The sequence below is a fragment of the Silene latifolia genome, chromosome Y, assembly GCF_048544455.1.
Source record: "Silene latifolia isolate original U9 population chromosome Y, ASM4854445v1, whole genome shotgun sequence".
Taxonomy (NCBI): domain Eukaryota; kingdom Viridiplantae; phylum Streptophyta; class Magnoliopsida; order Caryophyllales; family Caryophyllaceae; genus Silene; species Silene latifolia.
This window is the reverse complement of record NC_133538.1, coordinates 333,263,959-333,282,840: the sequence shown is the minus strand read 5'-3', so window position 1 is coordinate 333,282,840 and position 18,882 is coordinate 333,263,959. Positions and strand designations below refer to the sequence as shown.

At 35.0% G+C, this 18,882-nt stretch overlaps 1 non-coding gene across 1 annotated transcript; it reads right to left on the bottom strand.

Annotated features, from left to right (window-relative positions):
- Nucleotides 1-11,496: 11,496 nt before the first annotated feature.
- On the bottom strand, nucleotides 11,497-11,604 carry LOC141635653 (small nucleolar RNA R71). The gene has a single exon (XR_012540325.1). It is a non-coding gene; the product is annotated as a small nucleolar RNA R71 (small nucleolar RNA).
- Between the last annotated feature and the right edge of the window lie 7,278 nt (nucleotides 11,605-18,882).

Here is an 18,882-nt window from a genome sequence, read left to right as displayed (position 1 = left end):
TCAATGAAAGAGTAGTTGGGAATACAGTTCTAAATGAAAGATTTGGGCGAAGCTTAGCGCATCTTGGGTATCCAGATAAATAGAGATAGATCGAAAAGGACATTAGCTTTGAGTCAAGAAGCATTTATCGATAATATTCTTGATCGATTCAATATGAAAAACTATAAGAGAGGTTTTCTACCCATAGGTAGTGGGATAACTTTGTGTAAGTCACAGTGTCCTACTGAACCTAAGGATATTGAACGCATGAAATCGATCGATTCCTTATGCTTCCGCTGTCGGATCGATCATGTATGCTATGATGTGCACCCGTCCTGACGTCTCTTAAGCATCGAGTATGACAAGTTGCTATCATAATAATCCAGGTGAGAGTATTTGGATAGCCGTCAGGAATATTCTTAAGTACTTAAGAATGACTAAAGATTCATTCTTGGTGTTTTGAGGAGAAACTGAATTACGTATAAAAGGTTACACGGATGCTAGTTTCCAAATGGATAGAGATGATATGAAATCCCAGGCTGGTTTTGTATTTTTGATAAATGGGGGAGTTGTTTGCTTGAAAAGTTTTAAGGAGTCCGTGACTGTTGATTCGACAACAGAAGTTGAGTACATTGCAGCAGCTGAAGCAGCTAAAGAAGCTATTTGGATTAGGTAACTTTTGGAGGGACTAAGAGTAGTTCCGTCTGCTAAGGATCCTATCACTGTTTATTGTGGTAATAGCGTGGCAATTTTTCAAGAAAAAGAACCCAAGTCTAGTAACATGTCTAGACATGTACCTAGGAAATATCATATAATTAGAGATTTCATTGAAAGGAAGGAAATAACAGTCTGTAAGGTTGGGACAGTTGATAATGTCTCTAATCCTTTAACCAAGACATTATCTCAAGCTAAGCATGATAGTCATGTAGTTTGTATGGGATTTAGATGAATCCCAGAACTGTTGTAAATTATGCGATATGTAATAATTAAGATATTATATTTACTATGTCATATATGATAATTGCAATTATCTTTTAATTCTTATCTTCTATTTTATTTGAAGTTAAATACTTTGTTTTTTCCAAATAGATTGTAGTGACGACATTGAACCATATTAAATTGAACTCGATTATCATTGTATTTTGTCCCTAGTTACTTAATGAGGTGACGTCTCGGAGTGACTAGAATGTAAGGCGATTGATGACAAGTTCTACTGTCATATGGCCATAGAGATGGCTAGTCGATTACATAGGCAGAATGTAGAGACATTTTCTCGGGCATTAACCATTTATAGAGTCCTTATGTGGCCTGGTCATGGTAAGGATTTCTATTTATTCCTTCGAGTCAATTCTTTAGAATTCCGACTATTTGTCTAAGTTGGTGCAGTTTTCCAGTGGCTTAGGTTTATGCTCTAGGTCGCGCCATAAAAGGAGGCCTATGGGCATCTACTGGGTCATTGTGATCTGTATCGAACGAAAAAAATAGGTCAACAGGATTGGCCATCCATGTCATATTTTATCTCAAGGCCACTCGAGGAGAGGTGACAGAAAATGCGTGGCCACGCTCGGATGAGATCTATAGTAGATTATCCGGTCAGACAGTCATTCTCCTGATCTAGGAAACTACTTTATGATATGCTCACGTGCAAGAACGATCTGAAAGACATCTTACATTGAGTGGGAGATATTTATGGACAAGAGAATTGGTAGCGCACACCTGTGTCGGACAAGTGGGAGATTGTTGGAGAGAGTGTCCTCCACAATAGTGCGACTACGTACTAAATCTCGTATAAGGAATATCAGGGATTTATTTTATATATTTGTCAGTTGATCGACATTTATCGGTAATGCTCGGCTGATTACACTACTACAAATGAGCACTTGGGCCACGGCTAAATTCGTGGCGCAAGTGCTAAATTTCCGTGGCTAAATCATTTTGCCACGGGAATACCTTCCGTGACGCAAGTGGCCGTGGAAAAGAGATAGCCAAGGGAAAAATAAGAACGTGGATATTATTTAATTTTTGGCCACGGATTCTCTCGTGGCTAATAACTTCCGTGGCCAAAAAAATTTCCCGTGGTCAAAAAATAATTCTCGTGGCAAACAATATATATGAAAATTAAATAACCAAAACGTAAAATAATTTGTTTTTTTTTTCACAATGGATGTTTTTATTATATATGGAACTGTGACAATTTAGATACTTGTTTTGCTAATTAACTTGATTCACTTGAATCTTTAACATGTTTTCACATGTCATGCATCCGTGAGCATCGGAGAGGCTTCCCTGGAGGTCACCCATCCCAACACTACTCTCACCTGAGCACACTTAACCATAGAGTTATTTTGATGTGCTACTGAATTTGAAAGTTAACTTTGTTGATATAATTAGCACTTTGAATCCTTTTAAGTTTTTTTTTTTCCTTTCAAAATTTACCTTTAATACTATTTAATTACAATGCAAAAATGTTACATGGTTTACAATTTTTTTGCGAGAAACACATTATTTTGGCCAAAACAATCAAATTTTCGATGTTAACCTCCCGGCTATAATTTTGACGTCATTTTTTTTTTGCTGAAGTCAGCAAAACAATTTTCTCCAAAAGGTAAACTTTAATCCTGCTTTCCTAACATTTTTTTATTTTTTTAGTTTATCAACAATCTTATTTTTATTTCTCTTGTACTCATTTTTTCGTATATTTTTCTATACAAATTCTATAATATGACTGTCGTACCTGCGATATGAAAAATGTGACAATTGTTTAAGAAAATAATGACCGCTTTTTACAACTAATGGTCTTTTTTCCGCCCCAAAATGGTAAGTATTACCAAAAATTAGTCACTTTTTACCCATAAAACACGAAAAAGACTATCGTACAACAGAATCGCTTGCTTTCCTAAAGTGATTTCTCTTTGTTATGATTTATCGTTTATTTTCTCAAAAATTTGACATTATTTGCACTTGTGACTTTAAATTATTATAATTTCTATATATTCCCTGTTATGCGCTCATTTTCAATGAAACAAAATTCACCATATTGAATTTTCATATTGATAATTTTTACGATATGTTTTTTTTAATTGATTTGTAGGAGATCATTTTTTTACTTCCATTTTTTAGAGCACTTATTTTATTCAATCAATTTTGTTATCTAATTTTTGTTTCTTTTTCACTCCTATTCCCCAAACTTTTTTTCTCAACAAGTTAAATTTTATATCAAATTCAAATTTTTCTATAAACATATTACAAATAAAGTTGTAAATCTAATTTTGAATTAAACGGTTTGACAATATATTAATTTGAGATTTATCTAAGATATATGGTAAATAACTTATTTATTTAATTTGATATGCTATGTGTTTAAATGTGATACGATAATTTAAGATTGTTATTCAAGATTATAAAGTTTTAATTTAAAATGTAAAAGAAATTAAAAGAAATTCACGACTTTATTAAACAAAATTATATATTAAAACAGATTTCTTAAATTATCAATGTTTTTAAAAACCTACAAAACATAATTGTAATTTGTAAAAAAAAAATCAAAAAATTTAGACGATAAATTTTTCTTTGCTTACATATAAGTTTATAAAATTTTAAAATTTCTTATTAAAGTAAATGAAACAATAAATAATACTAATTAAATTAATCAAAGTGTTTCCAAAATTTTATATATAAATGTATTTTCATAGTTTTTATATTTGATTCATTCAGATTTTGTATTTTTTATAATCAAGCAATTTTTGGGTTTGCCTTAACATGAAAATATCTTAATTTAAGTCAGAAAAGATACTCGCCACGGGTGTTTGTTTGTTTGTGGCTATTTTTTTTTTTTTTTTTGCCACGGGACATTTCGTGGCTAAATAAAATTTCGCCACGGGTCTGACATAGCTCGTGGCTAAAATGATTATTTGCCACAAGTGTAGCCTAGTTCGTGGCGCAAATGACTTTTTGGCATGGGAAAAGTTATCCCGTGGCATAATTTTTTTCTTTCCAAAATAACGAATAAGTTTTTTCCGTGGCTAAGCAAAATTTAGCCACGAATTATAAATTCCCGTGGTATAACTCGTGGCGCAAGTGACAATTTGTTGTAGCGCAAATTCCCTTATCGTATAATTTTGCTCAGCCCTATATTTTCCCCTCAACACACATATTTGCATGGATGAATTTTTAGACAAAAACTCCTCTAATACAACTTCATTTTTCCGGTTTTTACAAGAGGAGAAAACAGTCCATTTTTCTTATATTTTCTCTCTGAAAACCACTTGATCAATGTGTTGATTGATGTGTCTCCTATTTACGCACATTTAGTCCCCTAACTAGCCTAGTTCCTATACTTTTTAGTGAGTATTAGGGTTGTTTCTTGTCTTTAGCTTCCTATTATGCATGTTCTATGAGGTTTGGTGTCCTTGGTAGGAGAGGAGAACTAACCTTGCCTAAACAGAGTGAAGCGGAGCTAAATTGATATCACATAACGACCAAGCATCAAAGAGGAAGCTATTACCTAAGGCTCAATTCAATAAAACCAATAAATGAGCAATGACAACCGACTCCCGCGATCCCTCAAATGATCCCCACAAATCTTGAAGCAGTCACAAGAAGAAGAGCCAAGCTGTCCCATAATCCGGGCATCCCGACCTCAAGACGGGCGTCCCAGGCCATAATCCGGGCATCCCGAGCCCAGGACGGGCGGATCCCAGAGTAGCACGAGCAAGTACTGAGCCAAGACGCGCGTGTCCTCAAGGGACTTGCAAGCTATGACGTGCGTGGCTTCAAGGGACTTGCAAGGCACTAATCTTCTCTTAAGGACTAAATCGTCATTTAAGCCCTTTGTAACCCTAATTCTTGTACTTAATTTTCAGTATAAATACCCCCATTGTACTACCTACTTAATATCCAAGTTTTCTGAGATAAAATCCTTCCTTAGATTAGATTAGGAGTAGATTAGAATAGATTAATCTCAATAATTCCACAAAATTGCACTTTAATCATTCCTTAATTATTATTTAAGATTTGTCTAGTTCTTAAGTTAAAAACACATGATTTACAAATTAAAAAGTGAATTATTTAATATTAAAATTTAAATGTTAGTCTTAGAAATAATAGAAGAGAACTTGATTGATTGATGGAGAGTTGTCAATTCTCGAATAATAACCCAATAATTTTCAATTAATTGCTCGCTTAGCAATACACCTCTCTGAACGATACCTATTAGATGTTTAATCCTTATAAACTTTTATCAATCATTCGAATGGGTAATGATATCTCAAATACACTGGCCCGAGATACAAAACCTCCCGGACTAGGTGGACAGTCAAATGAACCATGATAGTGAAAAATGAGGGAGGAAAATACATTCCAAACTGACAAAGACTGGTGACGAGGATCTCCTGCAAATTTTCCGCTTCATCGGGATCAATGACTTTATTGTTGATTGATTTGAAGAAATAGCAAAATCTAATTATAGCATGTCGAAACTTTGGAGGTAGAATGGAACGAACAACCACAACTAATAGTTGTTGCATCAATGTATGACAGTCATGTGACTTTAAACCAGTAAGTTTTAGGTCCTGCAACGAAACCAAGGCTTCTAATATTAGATGAATAGCCCTCTGGCAGCTTAATACCATGCAAGCATTCACAAAACTCTTTTTTCTCTTTTTTTGAAAGAGTATGAACTGCAGGCGGCAAAAAAGTCCGATTCCCTTTTTTTTTAGTTGCCAGCTCGGGCCTAATACCCATCTCAACCATATAATCCCTAGCTGCCTTATTGTCTTTTGTCCTACCCGGAACATTCAGCAGAGTATTGATTATATTATCACAAACATTCTTTTCAATGTGCATAAAATCTAGGCAATGTCTAACCGGTAGGTCACGTCAGTACGGAAGTTTGGTAAAAAATATGGTTTTTTTTATAACCACGAGTAGAAAACTTAGGTCCCTTATTTCCGTACGTTCTCTCAATATCTATCACTTTCTCATACACTTTATGACCATTCAAAATCTAAGGATTCCCACGTTGCTCAGGACACCTATTAAACGCCCTGTGAAGCTTACGATAATGATGATCAGGGCATAACCATCGACGATTTCCCCTGTACACATACTTGCGAGAATGCTTCAAATATTCTGATTGAACATTCCCCCCCCCCCTCCCCCCACAATGGGCAAGCCTCTTTCCCATGTACAGTATGTCCGGAAAAATCGTCGTACGCCGGAAAGTCAGTTATTGTACGCAATAATATATCTCTCAGATTGAAACTTTCCTTCTTATAACCATCAAACACCGGTATTCCTCTTTTCCACAGAATCTTCAGATCATCTGGAAGTGTTTCCAAATACACATCTATGTCATTTCCAGGTTGTCGAGGGCCAGATATCAACAAAGACAACATCAGATACTTCCATTTCATGCAAACCCATGGGGGCAAATTATAGATGGCCAACACAACTGGCCAAGTACTGCGTTGGGTACTCATGTTTCCCTGAGGGTTCATTCCATCTGTGGAGATCGCTAGACGCAAGTTCCTTGCTTCTTTGGGGAAGTCAGGATATTTAGCGTCAAACTCATTCCACTGTTGACCATCCGCTGGGTGTCTTAACTTTCCATCTTCAATCCTTCCACTATTATGCCAAGTCAACATTCTTACATCTTCTTCATTCAAATAAATCCTTATGAATCTTGGTATTATTGGAAAATACCACAACACCTTAGCTGGGATCCCTTCCTTAGTCTTATAACACCATACAGAGCGGCGCGGACAATAGTTAATTTCTCATAATCTTTACGGTAAAATATGCAGTCATTGGGACAAGCATGTATTTTCTCATATTCCATGCCCAATTCTCTAATCATTTTTTTAGCCTCATATGTCCGACTCGGAAGAACATTACCGTCAGGAAGCATGTCACATAACAAAGCTAGAGAATCCGTAAAACTCTTATCACTCCACCCATTTGCCCCTTTCAAGTTTTATAACTTTACCACCGCGGACAATTTGGTATACTTCTTACAATCAGTAAATAAAGACATTTCAGATTGACTCAACTTCTCAATTAAATCATCAGCATTTATTTCCCCATCACCCGTAGATTCAAAATCATCGAATCCATCATCTTCAGCAAACTTCTCACCTAAAACAACTTCAAGTGTAGGTGAACGATTGTTTACACAGACATCATCTGCCCCATCCCCTATATCTAAACCAACAGCTTCAGGTGTATGATTATTTACCTCTACATCAGATTCCACATCCTCATCCTCTAATTCTCTATGAAAAATCCAACGCCTATAATCTCTATTGAAACTTTTCTTTTCTAAGTGTATTTTGACATCTGGGATAGGCAAAATCCTAATATTACCACATCTATTACAAGGGCAGGGGATTGATGAGTGGAGATGAAAATTTTCAATAACGAAATTGTAAAATTCAGCAATTCCATCATTATAAATGGGATCACCAATTTCACCATCAATCATCCAAGTACGACCCATATATAAGCCAGTAGCTATGAAAATGAGATTACCTTTTTTAAGCTATAAAGATTAATGACGGCGACGACGGCAAAGATGACTTGTTCACCATCAGTCATTCTATTATTAATACCTTTGAAATTTCATTTATTTTTAGAGTTGCATAATCTCAGACGGTTCTTATAAGTACCGGTTTTAATTGTGCAAGCATGCATGAGGTGAATAATGGTCAAACAACCAATAATAGTAGGGCATGCCATTGGTAAACTAAAATCACAAACTTTTCAGTTTTCACAGTGGATCAGTTTTTACAACGTTTTTAAGAAACACCGTTGTTAATTGTTGTAATATGACAACGGCTTTAAAATAACCGTTGTTGATATATGTAATATGATAACGGCTTAACAAAGAACCGTTATCATTTTGTGTTATTATTATTATTATTATAACGGTTCCAATTTTTATTATCTTATTATGCCGTTTCCATTCTTTTTTATTATTATTATAAGTAGAAAGTTAGTCATTATAATATTTTATTTGGTGGATTGCATTTGAGTGTAAGGACTTAATTAAAACGTAGTAACAAATAACATAAATAACTAAACTTTAATTCAAACAACCACCATAATCCAAATTACAACTCATAATGTCAGATAATAATTAAAGACTTAATTAGAATCTGATGAAGGATTAGGATAGTCCAATTTCGGCATAGATCAAGTCGTAGATCAACTCTTCATCATCAGCGGGCAGCGCAGCTGGTGGAATGGCCTCTTTCTCCCATGACATAGGCACGTTGACAGGAATGTGATGCCTCCTGTAATGTGTCAGCAGACGATGATCAACATGGGTCGCAACCCATATATAAGGGCCCTTTTGTTTAGCATCCAAATAAAAGTCCTCTTTCCCCGCATCTTTCTCCGCAAATCTAGCCCCTAATGTTCTTGCCTGACGAAAATTATCATGGCCGTTGGCTTCGTCAAATTCGATAAAAGTGAAGCCTACAAAACCTTGCTTGTTTGTAGACATAGGGTACACTTTTTTAACCGCAGTGAAACCGGAGTCATGAAGCATTTGCGTCAACCACCCAAACTTAGGGTTTAAACCCTTTCGAGTCGATATGCCCTTGTGGATCCCGCGTATCCCGCGGGCCCTGTCCACACCCGGATAAGGACTACTACTATTTTGAAGAAGGTTTAGAGGGTTAGAAGTGCAAATTAAGGTAATGTTGACATGTTACTCGATATTACATGTGTTTGTGTTAATTGTTTGTTAGATTTGGTGATTATTGATTAAAAGATGCAATCTTTACATGCTAATAATGAAATTGTGTAAAATTGTAGACTTTGAGACTAAACTGTGTTAAGTGTCCACTTTCATATGTTAATTCGGGATTCTCTTGTCGCATATTATGGTTTTAACTATTTTGATGTTCGTTTGGATGATGCCTTGAAGTATTAACACCAAAATATGTTGTGGGGGTGTGTCTTTGGGTGGAAATATGAATAAGGTGTGTTATTAAAGTTACTTAACCATGTTCATGCTTAATTCATGGTTACCCCCGTTTGGGAAATTGCATAACAATAGTCACAAAAAGTCTCCATGTGTAGATGAGGATCCTCACTAGGCATCCCTTCAAAATGACTTCGTTCGACTAATTGTATTAATGTGACTCATATTTGAGCACATTTAGTCCCCGAATTAACCTCGTTCCTATGCTTTATAGTTCATAATTGGGTCATTTACTATCTTTAGTTTCCCATTTTGCATATTCTTTGAGGTTTTGTCCCCTTGGTAGGAAATGAGTGCTAACCTTGCATGTACATGGCGAAATGGAGCTAAATTGATCGCATCGAATGACCAAGCATCAAAGAGAAGACATCACTAGAAGGCCTATGTAGATAATAAAGTAAAATGGGAACTAACGAAAGGATCCTTACATCCTCGGAATAATCCTCACGGATTATGAAGGAAGAAAAGAAGAGAAGCAGTATGCCGTGGGATCTGAGCGTCTTCCTTCACCACCATCTGAGCGTCTCCCAGACAAGACGCTCGTCTTGCAGCCATAGTATCCGAGCGTCTTCCTGACCAATCCGCTCGGATCACAGTCCAGAGAGCCCGTGCCACTCCCCAAGACGCAAGGATCGTGGCGAGACTAGCAAAATGGAGATGCTCATTTCCTTCGAGAGGAGCATTTCCTCAACTTTTCTTAAGGACTTAATAGTCATTTAAGCCCTTAGTAACCCGAATCTTTGTACCTAATCTTTAGTATAAATACCCCATTATACTACTTAGTTTAGGATGCTCTCTTAATATTTTCTTAATCAAGTTCAAATCATTCCTTAATCTTGTAATCAACTTTTAATCTAGTCTTAATACAAATCTCAATACTTAATCTTTCCTTAATTTCTCTATTGTTCTCCATTTATTTTGGGTAATTAGAAGATTATTTGGGTTTATTTGGAGGATTGACAACCTCCCATCAATCAGCAAGTACTTAATTATTCTTTTCTTTATTATTTGGAATCATCTTCATAGGTATAATTCTCTCTTAACCTTGTTTAATTATTGTTAATCATTTTCATTTATTCATCATGTTTTGCTTTGCTAGTATGATTGACAACCTTGTTAGCATGTTAAACTTGCTAATGAGTGAGTAGTTTCCTTAGCTAAGGGTAATGGGGAATTAGGGGAAACCAACATGGGAATTAGTAGTTTCCTTGTTGTGATTTCAACTTATGCACATGTTATGTTTGATGAAAAGCGAGCCTATGAATCTTTGCATTTTTTACCCATCACCTATCTTTTCAATGAGACTTAAGCTTATACACCAACTCGAGTCTCATTAGACCATGCGTATAGTTGGATAGGAAGGACTAAGTCGACTTGTAGGTGTTGTACAATCTAATCAATTCGGCTACGGGACCCAAACCTTCTTAGGGATTGTAAGCTTATACACCAACTAGATCCCATCACAACAATAAGAGCTTGCATCTAGTAGAAAACATGTTTGTATGATCAACTCCCATGAATCCCCTATGAACCCATGACACCCTAGTGCTTTTAATCAATTGTTTACATCTCATTTTAATCACCTTGCTTGTTTTTATTACTTTGCTTTATATAGTTGATTAGTTTAGTTGATCTCCTATATCAACCCAAATTGTGACACCCTAAGACACAACCATTTTCAATTGAAAATCCTACATCAATACACGTCCCTTGGGATCCGACCTTTAATTACCTCTTTGCTAAGAGTAGTTTGTGAAGTTATAAATATTATTTTGGTTAGGTAGCTTTTGACAACGAGTTATAAACCGACACCAAAAATGGCGCCGTTACCGAGGACGGTGTTAACTTGATTTGATTTTCATTAATTGTTTTTAGTCGTGTCTTTCTTTACCTTGGGGAAGTCAATCTCCTCAAGGTTGTTCTAATTGTTTTCGAGTTGTTTGATATTTTACATGTCTAGGAGATCACAAGGTAACTTGTTACCCATTGATCTTGAAATTGAAAGAACTTTGACCAACAATAGAAGACTTGCTAGAGGTTCTTTGAGAGGTATTGGAGAAATTGTGAACATTCAACCAAATAACATTGAGTTTACCAACCCTTTCTCAAGAGAAGGAGAGGATAACCCAATACAAAACTCACCACTAAATCAACCCACAATGCCTAAATTCTCATCACATTCTGTACCAACTGAGGAGAACCTACCAAATGGTACTCCTACACCACAATATGTAACCGGTAATTTCATTGCCAAATCCGGATTCATACAATTAGTTGAGAGAAGTCAATTTGGAGGGATGCCTAGTGAAGACCCTCACTCACATATGGAGACTTTTTCTGACTATTGTGATGCGATTTCCCAAACTGGAGTTACTCAAGACCAAATCCGATGGGTCTTATTTCCTTTTTCTTTGATTGGTACCGCGAAACAATGGTTGAAAAGCCAAGACAAGGCTAATCTTGGTATTGATTCTTGGAAGAAATTGGCACTTGCTTTCTACAAGAAATTATATCCTCCGGAAAAGACTAACATGTTGAGAGCCCAAATCACCGGGTTCAAACAAAGGGATGAGGAATCTTTCTATGAAGCATGAGAGAGATTCAAGGACACTTGTCATTCTTGTCAACACCAAGGACTTAGCAAGTGGTTCCTTGTACAACAATTTTGGAATGGTCTATATGAAGACTCCCGAAACATTCTCAATATGGGATCTAATGGTATGTTCATCGAAGTTGATGACAATCAAACATGGAACAAAATTGAAGAAATGGCGGTTCATAACTCGCAATATAGTAGACCTCGGAAGGCTACTAGAGGAGGAAAGCATGAGGTGGATTCCACTACTCAATTGGGTGCTTAACTAAGTGCTCACATTGACACCATTAATTTGAAGTTTGAGAAGGCCATGGCTAAACTTGAAGAGGCCTCCAAATCACCCAAGCAACATGTTAATGCTATGGTGGCATCATCATCAATTCCAAGTGGAGTATGTGAGAGTTGTGGAACTTTGGGACATGACTAAAGTGAATGTAGGGGAACAAGTGAACAAGTGAATGCTTTCCAAGCATACAAGAGGGGAACCCCTTATTCCAACTATTACAATGAGAATACCAAATTCCATCCCAATCTTTCATACAAAAGCCAAAATGTTCAAAATCCTCAACCAACATACACCACACCTCCAATGAGAAACCAAGCTCAAAGACCCTTTTACCAAAGCCAAGGTTATCAAAATAAACCCTCTTACAATCAGTCCAATGACCAAGGATTTGATGTTCAAAAAGCGGTCCTCCAAATGCAAAAGAACCAACAAGAATTTTTCACTCAAATGCAAAAAGATAGCCAAGCAAAAGATATCACCATCAACAACATACTAGCTCACACAAAGATGTTGGAAACCCAATATTAGGTTCATATACCTATTATTAGACTCTTCTAATAGTGAACTAATTAACTTCTTAATATTTATTCTTTAGATCTAGTGCATGCATAACAAAATAAGAGATTAATAAGAAAATTAATGTCCCTTACATTATTATTTTTGGATTTATGGGCACAAGTAAGGTCTTCTACCTTCAGTTGTTCTTGAGCTATGATGAGTATTAGGATGATCCTCCAAAACTCTATATTAAGAGCCCTCCTCTTGATTGCACCCAAGATTTAACCCTTATCTCTACTAAATAATATTAACTAGATATTTATTTAGTAGTCTACCTTAAACTTGATTACTAATACTCATAAATTACACTAATAATATTAGTAATTTTTATGAACAATTTAGATTGAATCTTCTCAAATTTTAGAGAAAGATAAACTATAAATGTGAGAGGAAAGTTTTGCATGTAAAGAGATGAATGAATGAAGTGTGAGCGTAAAAATGAAAGAGCCAAAACTACTCCTAATAGAGTAGTATGGCCGGCTCACTTGAGGCCAAGGAAGACATCTTCCTTTTTCTTTTTGCTCTTATCCATAATATAAGTGTGTAAGGCTACTAATTGTAGGTATGATTATATTAATCTTATCACATAAAATAATATCATCCACACTCCACTACAACCTCTATTTTGGTCCACTTACATAAAATGGACTACCATTTTATTTTGTCCATTTGTCATTTGTCACACAATATGTCACATGAAGTATGTTACATGTCATTAATTAATTTAATGCATATTTATCAAATAAATATCATTTTATAAATTAATTAATTTATATACAACAAATTGACTAGTGATTCTTGATCACATAAATAAAATGGGTCATATAATTATAATTGACAACATATTGTAATTATAATTAACCATTCATTCTTTTCACAATTGTTTTACAAACAATAATAAATTTTAGTAATAAAGTATTTCAATTACTAAAATAAATCTTATTTAATCCCATTACAATAAGATATTAATATTATCTCTCACAATTGAATTGTTCAATTTTAAGGAATTGATTAACTTGTATCGTCATACAATTAATCAACTTTACTGATAAGGGCATCAACCTTTAGGTGTGACCTTAAGGGATCAACTGACCACCACCGTCCTACGACAGTAACGTCAAACTCTAGCAAGCGAATCGTTACCGATTAATGTTGATCAGTGACTATTTAATTTATCATCCCTTTCGTATTCTTATTATGAGATTTAATTATGATATTAAATCATGTGATCGCACTATTGTTGAGAACACATATTCCAACAATCTCCCACTTGTTTGAGATAAGTGTGCGTCACCAATTCTCTTGTCCTATTACAATCTCCCACTCAATGCAAGGTGTCTCACAGGTCGCACTTGAATTTGATCATATCTTGAGTGGTTTCCTCGATCTGGAGTGTAAGTGTTTGACCGGAATTATCTACCATATATACTTTCCGAGCGTGGCCACGCATTTCTAGTTCACTACTCCTCGAGTGGCCTTGAGATTTCAAACAACCCTGACAAGGGGGTGGACAATTATTATCGCACTATTCCCTTTGTTTAGCCACAGTTCATCATAACCCAAAATATACCCATTTGACCTCATTTACGACAGTCGTAGAGCATAAATCAAAGCCAGTCAGAAATTTGTGCCAACTTGGGCGAATAGTCTTTAGTTAAAAGAACTGACTTATAAGAATACTATAGTAACTCTTGCCATGACCAGGCTTTATGAATTACCAGAACTCTATAAGTGGTCATTGCCCGACAGAGTGTCCCATACAGTCTGCCTATGTGATAGACTAGTCATCCCATATGACTTAACTTGCCATCAATTGCATCACACTCTAGTCACTTCGAGACGTCACCTCATATAAGTAACTATGGGCGAATACATTGTCAATCCAGTTCACTTTAATGGGGTTCAATTTGTCTCTACAACCCATTTGGATTTAACAAAGTAATGGGTGAGTTTAACAAAACGCAAACGATAAATGCGATAATCATATATGAATAGTCAATACAGTATTACTACTTCATATCTTATAATCTTTGGTGTACCTTTTACACTAGTTGAATTGCAATAAAAGCTTGGCAGTGGATATACCATATATCCATATATTCCAACGTTATTAATTGCTATTTCCTTCTTTTCGATGTTATCTCTAATAACATGAATTTATCTAAGTATATGTCTAGACTTCTTACCAGACTTGGGCTCTTTAATTTGAAAGATGCTCCCACTGTTATCACATAACTTGTGATAAAGTCATTGATAGAGGAATCTACTCTCATTCCCTACGTTGACCATTTTATCACAATTTACTTAGATTCCTTTTTATAGAATTTGCAATGGTCGAAACTAAAACACTTCTCTAGTTTCTTACTCCTTAGTCAATAAAATCAACCTAGGATTTCGACAAATCCTTCTCGGTTTAGAAACTAAAGTTTGTGTAACCCTTCAACACATAACTTAGTTTATCATCCAAACAATTGAACAAATCCTCAATTGTTCTTTAAGGCTTTCACAAGACCATCTTATGAATAAACCTGTTATTGACTTATTATGCTCCTAGCATATACTTCATCACGGCGTGTGCGTCTGTGGCATACATGATCATTCTAATGGCGGAATCATCAGCAAATGATTTCATGTGATCAACAACTTAATAGGTTCAGTGAATGACCATGACTCCATCATAGTAATTCCACTTTCATCACCATGAATAACCTATTCAACCTTCTTGATTTTAAACAGATTTGAAAGATCTTATCATCACAAGACACTTGATTCTATGCCAATATTCTCTCACATAGATTCAGAAATCTTAGAATATATCGCACCTTTTCCTAGTCTCCCAATCACTCTTCACAGAAGAGAGCATTGGTTCATTATTCTCAATAAGTAATATGTTATCAACATATAAGACATGCGAAAATAATTCTTGCTCCCACTTAACTTCATGTATAATCATGATTCGTCAATCATGTGAATGATACCATTCTCAATTATCACATGAACAAAAGTATAATCCTTTAATGCTTGCTTAAGACCATTCTAGGATCACTTAAGAAAGCTACGCATAATATGTTAGGATTCTTAGATCTTTATCTAAGGTTTTGTGTTCCAAACATATCCTTCTCTAAATTCCCATTTTAGAAAAGCGAATTATTTAATATCATTTGCCATTCTTCATCAAAATGAAATGCGGCATTTCCTAACATAATTTATCCTGATTAACATCTTCATGTCAATCTATGCACTTTGGTACTCTAAAGCTTTATTTACCTTTAAGGAGACCCTCGTCTTAAAGTAAATATACTCTTGAGTAACAATTTTTAGATTGTAATGCTATGGCTCGTATGTAACAAGGTCGATTTGGGACAAGGTCATAATACCATTACTTTCGCAAAACAACATTTTAACAATAAGAGATGTGTACTAAACTCCCACTGAGCTATACTCCTACTCTATCTTTATAGATTATAGTTCCCTTACTTTCACAAAGCAACACATTAACTATAAGACATGTTTGTAACGATCCAATCTACTCCCACTCTATCTCTCAGAAATACATCTATCTTCTTGAGAAATAGCTTTGTGAGTTACAAACATATATATGGTGGAGTATTGGAAGTTTCTCTATACTAACGCATTAGCTCATAAAAGACCAGCTCCATCATGGCAGCTTGATTCATGTTATATGTGAATCTGATCCATGTAATTTGTTAAATAGATTATCTATTTCAGGTATTTCCTGGTTGACCATCCGCTTAGAATTACGTGTCCGTTTTGGATTGTAAATTCCAAAAATTAAGTTCGATAACTCAAACCGACTCATATTAGTTTGATCTTATGGGTAGTGACAGTAGTTCGATAACTCAAATCGACTCATATTTGATTAACTAAATATACCCATATCTACTTAAATCATTGGTAAAAGTGACAAAGTAGTCATAAATTCCCCTTGTGGTGATGCTCATTAGAACACATACGTCGACATGTATTAGTCCCAATAAATCACTTGCTTGTGTCCCTTTACCACTAAAGGAAGTACAAATCATTTTGCGATGGATACAAGATTTGCATATTCCATATGATTGAAAAACAAATGGTTCATTTAAATCTAGTCGACACTAGCTTTCAATGCGTTTCTCATTTATGTAACCTAATCGAAAAAGCCAAATGTACAAATCATTTGGATCCGTAATTATGAGTCTTTTGGTTTGTATGTTATAGATATCCTTAGTTGAGTTGGAAGTGTCTAAAACATGAATACCATTAAGAGAATTCACTTGGCTCCCAGCCATGTCAATTTTCAAACAAAATAAAACGATTGTTTTTGAAGGCAAAATATGAATCCTTCCATGTCTAACATGAAATAATGTTTTAGATAAAATAGGTAGATAATCACCATTATGTAGATTATAACTCAAAGCTATTAGCTAAAACAAGTACACAAGTCCCTCTCGAAGTGGCGGCTACCCTAGCTCCATTTCCTTGTCGGAGATTTATATCGCTCTTGTTTAGCTTTTCCACATCAAGCCCATGTACACAATTACAAAGGTGAAAACCATAACCGGTATCCCATACCCACGTTGAGATGGATGTAGAATTTATATCAATAACAACGATTTCGGAAGATATAGTACAAAGTGGAGTGACAAGTACAACTTTGATATCTCCCAAATACTTGGGGCAATTTCGCTTCCAATTACCCATGACATTACAATAATGACATTCCTCATAGGATTGGGCACCCTTCTTGGTCTTGGTTTTGGTAGTCTCACTATCCATTTCAAATTTATTATCAGGTTTGGGTTCCTGACCCATCTTTTGCTTTCCCTTTAATTATACCATTACTCCTTTCAGTTGCAAGGACACTCTTGCTAGAACTCTCACTGAATTTAATATTTTTTCTTGTTACTACAAACAAGGATGCCTTGGGTTTAGTGAGATTTTATTCACAAGATTTTCTTACTAAAGAGGTAGGCATAAATATCGGAATGGGAGGTATGGAAGTGGTAAAATAGCAAAGATTTCCATCCTGACCAATGCCAAAGCGTAATTCTCTAATCGTATTATTGTCATACTCGAAGCATTTTTCATCGAATGATTGGAGCCATGAATTAATGGTGATTGGTGTAATAGTATTAGATGAATCCATTGCGTATAAATAACTACAAAAACGGAAATGAAGGAAATAATAAACATCTATCGTTTTAATAATACTCGTAAACACTTTAAACAAGTTTATCATTTATATAGTGACCTCTACCCAACTATTATAAATGATTCCAAGATCCAAATTCATAGTAACTCGGGCACGGTGAGCCGATTCATCCTTTATCAATATAACTCGGTGGATTAACTCTTAATCGATTCTACTTCTAGAACTCTCGGTCGATAAAAATTACTTTAATATTTATCTTTAACCCGGAACACATGCGACTACGGTCACGAATACTTCCGTTGAGCTCAATCCAAATTTCGATGTAATAACATTTTATTACCCAGTTACCCAACGTAACAAGTTTAGTACCCAGGTGAGCCGAGCCTACTTCCTCATGAAATTGGGACTCATGTTTTCTACTATTTGGTAAGGCTAATTCTCAATTATTATTTAGTGAGAGGTCTTGTCAATTTATTATCTATCACGTATTAAGTGAACTAAAGCGTTGAACTACGATAATTATAATTGACACGGCCGATGACTCGATATGATATGCATGTGTTGTTATGGCGATTTGGCAATACATGCAACTAAAATAAATGCTAAACAATAATAAATTCCTAGTATGGCCTTCCTAAAATAGAAAATCAAATAATCTATTACAAATTCGGAAACCAACTCCTTTGGTCCCTTGAATCTTCAAGTGGCACGCCTCCCAAGAACTCCGTCTTCATCGGAACGCATTTCAGAATGGCACCGTCTTGAAGAAACTCCATGATTACAAATAATAATAAAAATACAAAGCTATTCCTATTATACATTTGTAATATGGAAAAACTAGTACAAATAAAAGTGATACGAGATCACATTAAATTACAACCGAATCAATATTCCCTTTCCTTACGGGTAATATCGATTAAAACTAAGGCCATACTAAGATAAAATTACATAACTCAAAATTATATAAATAAAAGTCATTAAACAATTAAAATATGCAGCATTATAATATTTATCTATCATGCCAAATTATGTGCCAAATCGCCCTATTTAACTTATATTGATTAAATAACCCGGTTTTATTCAAATGCGTGATAATAACTTCTTAAAATCACAAATTAACACATAAATCACATCTAAGTTCAAGTTAATTATCTTAACACTCTTAGGACTCAAAAATTAGTCATCACTCAATTTTTGACAATAATTCAACTTGATTTAATTTTATGCTCATTTTTTACCTTGAAATCACAACATTTATGAAATAAATCCAAAAATCATGGTTAAAATTTTCGAATTAATTTCGAGAAAATATAGTTGCAATTTAT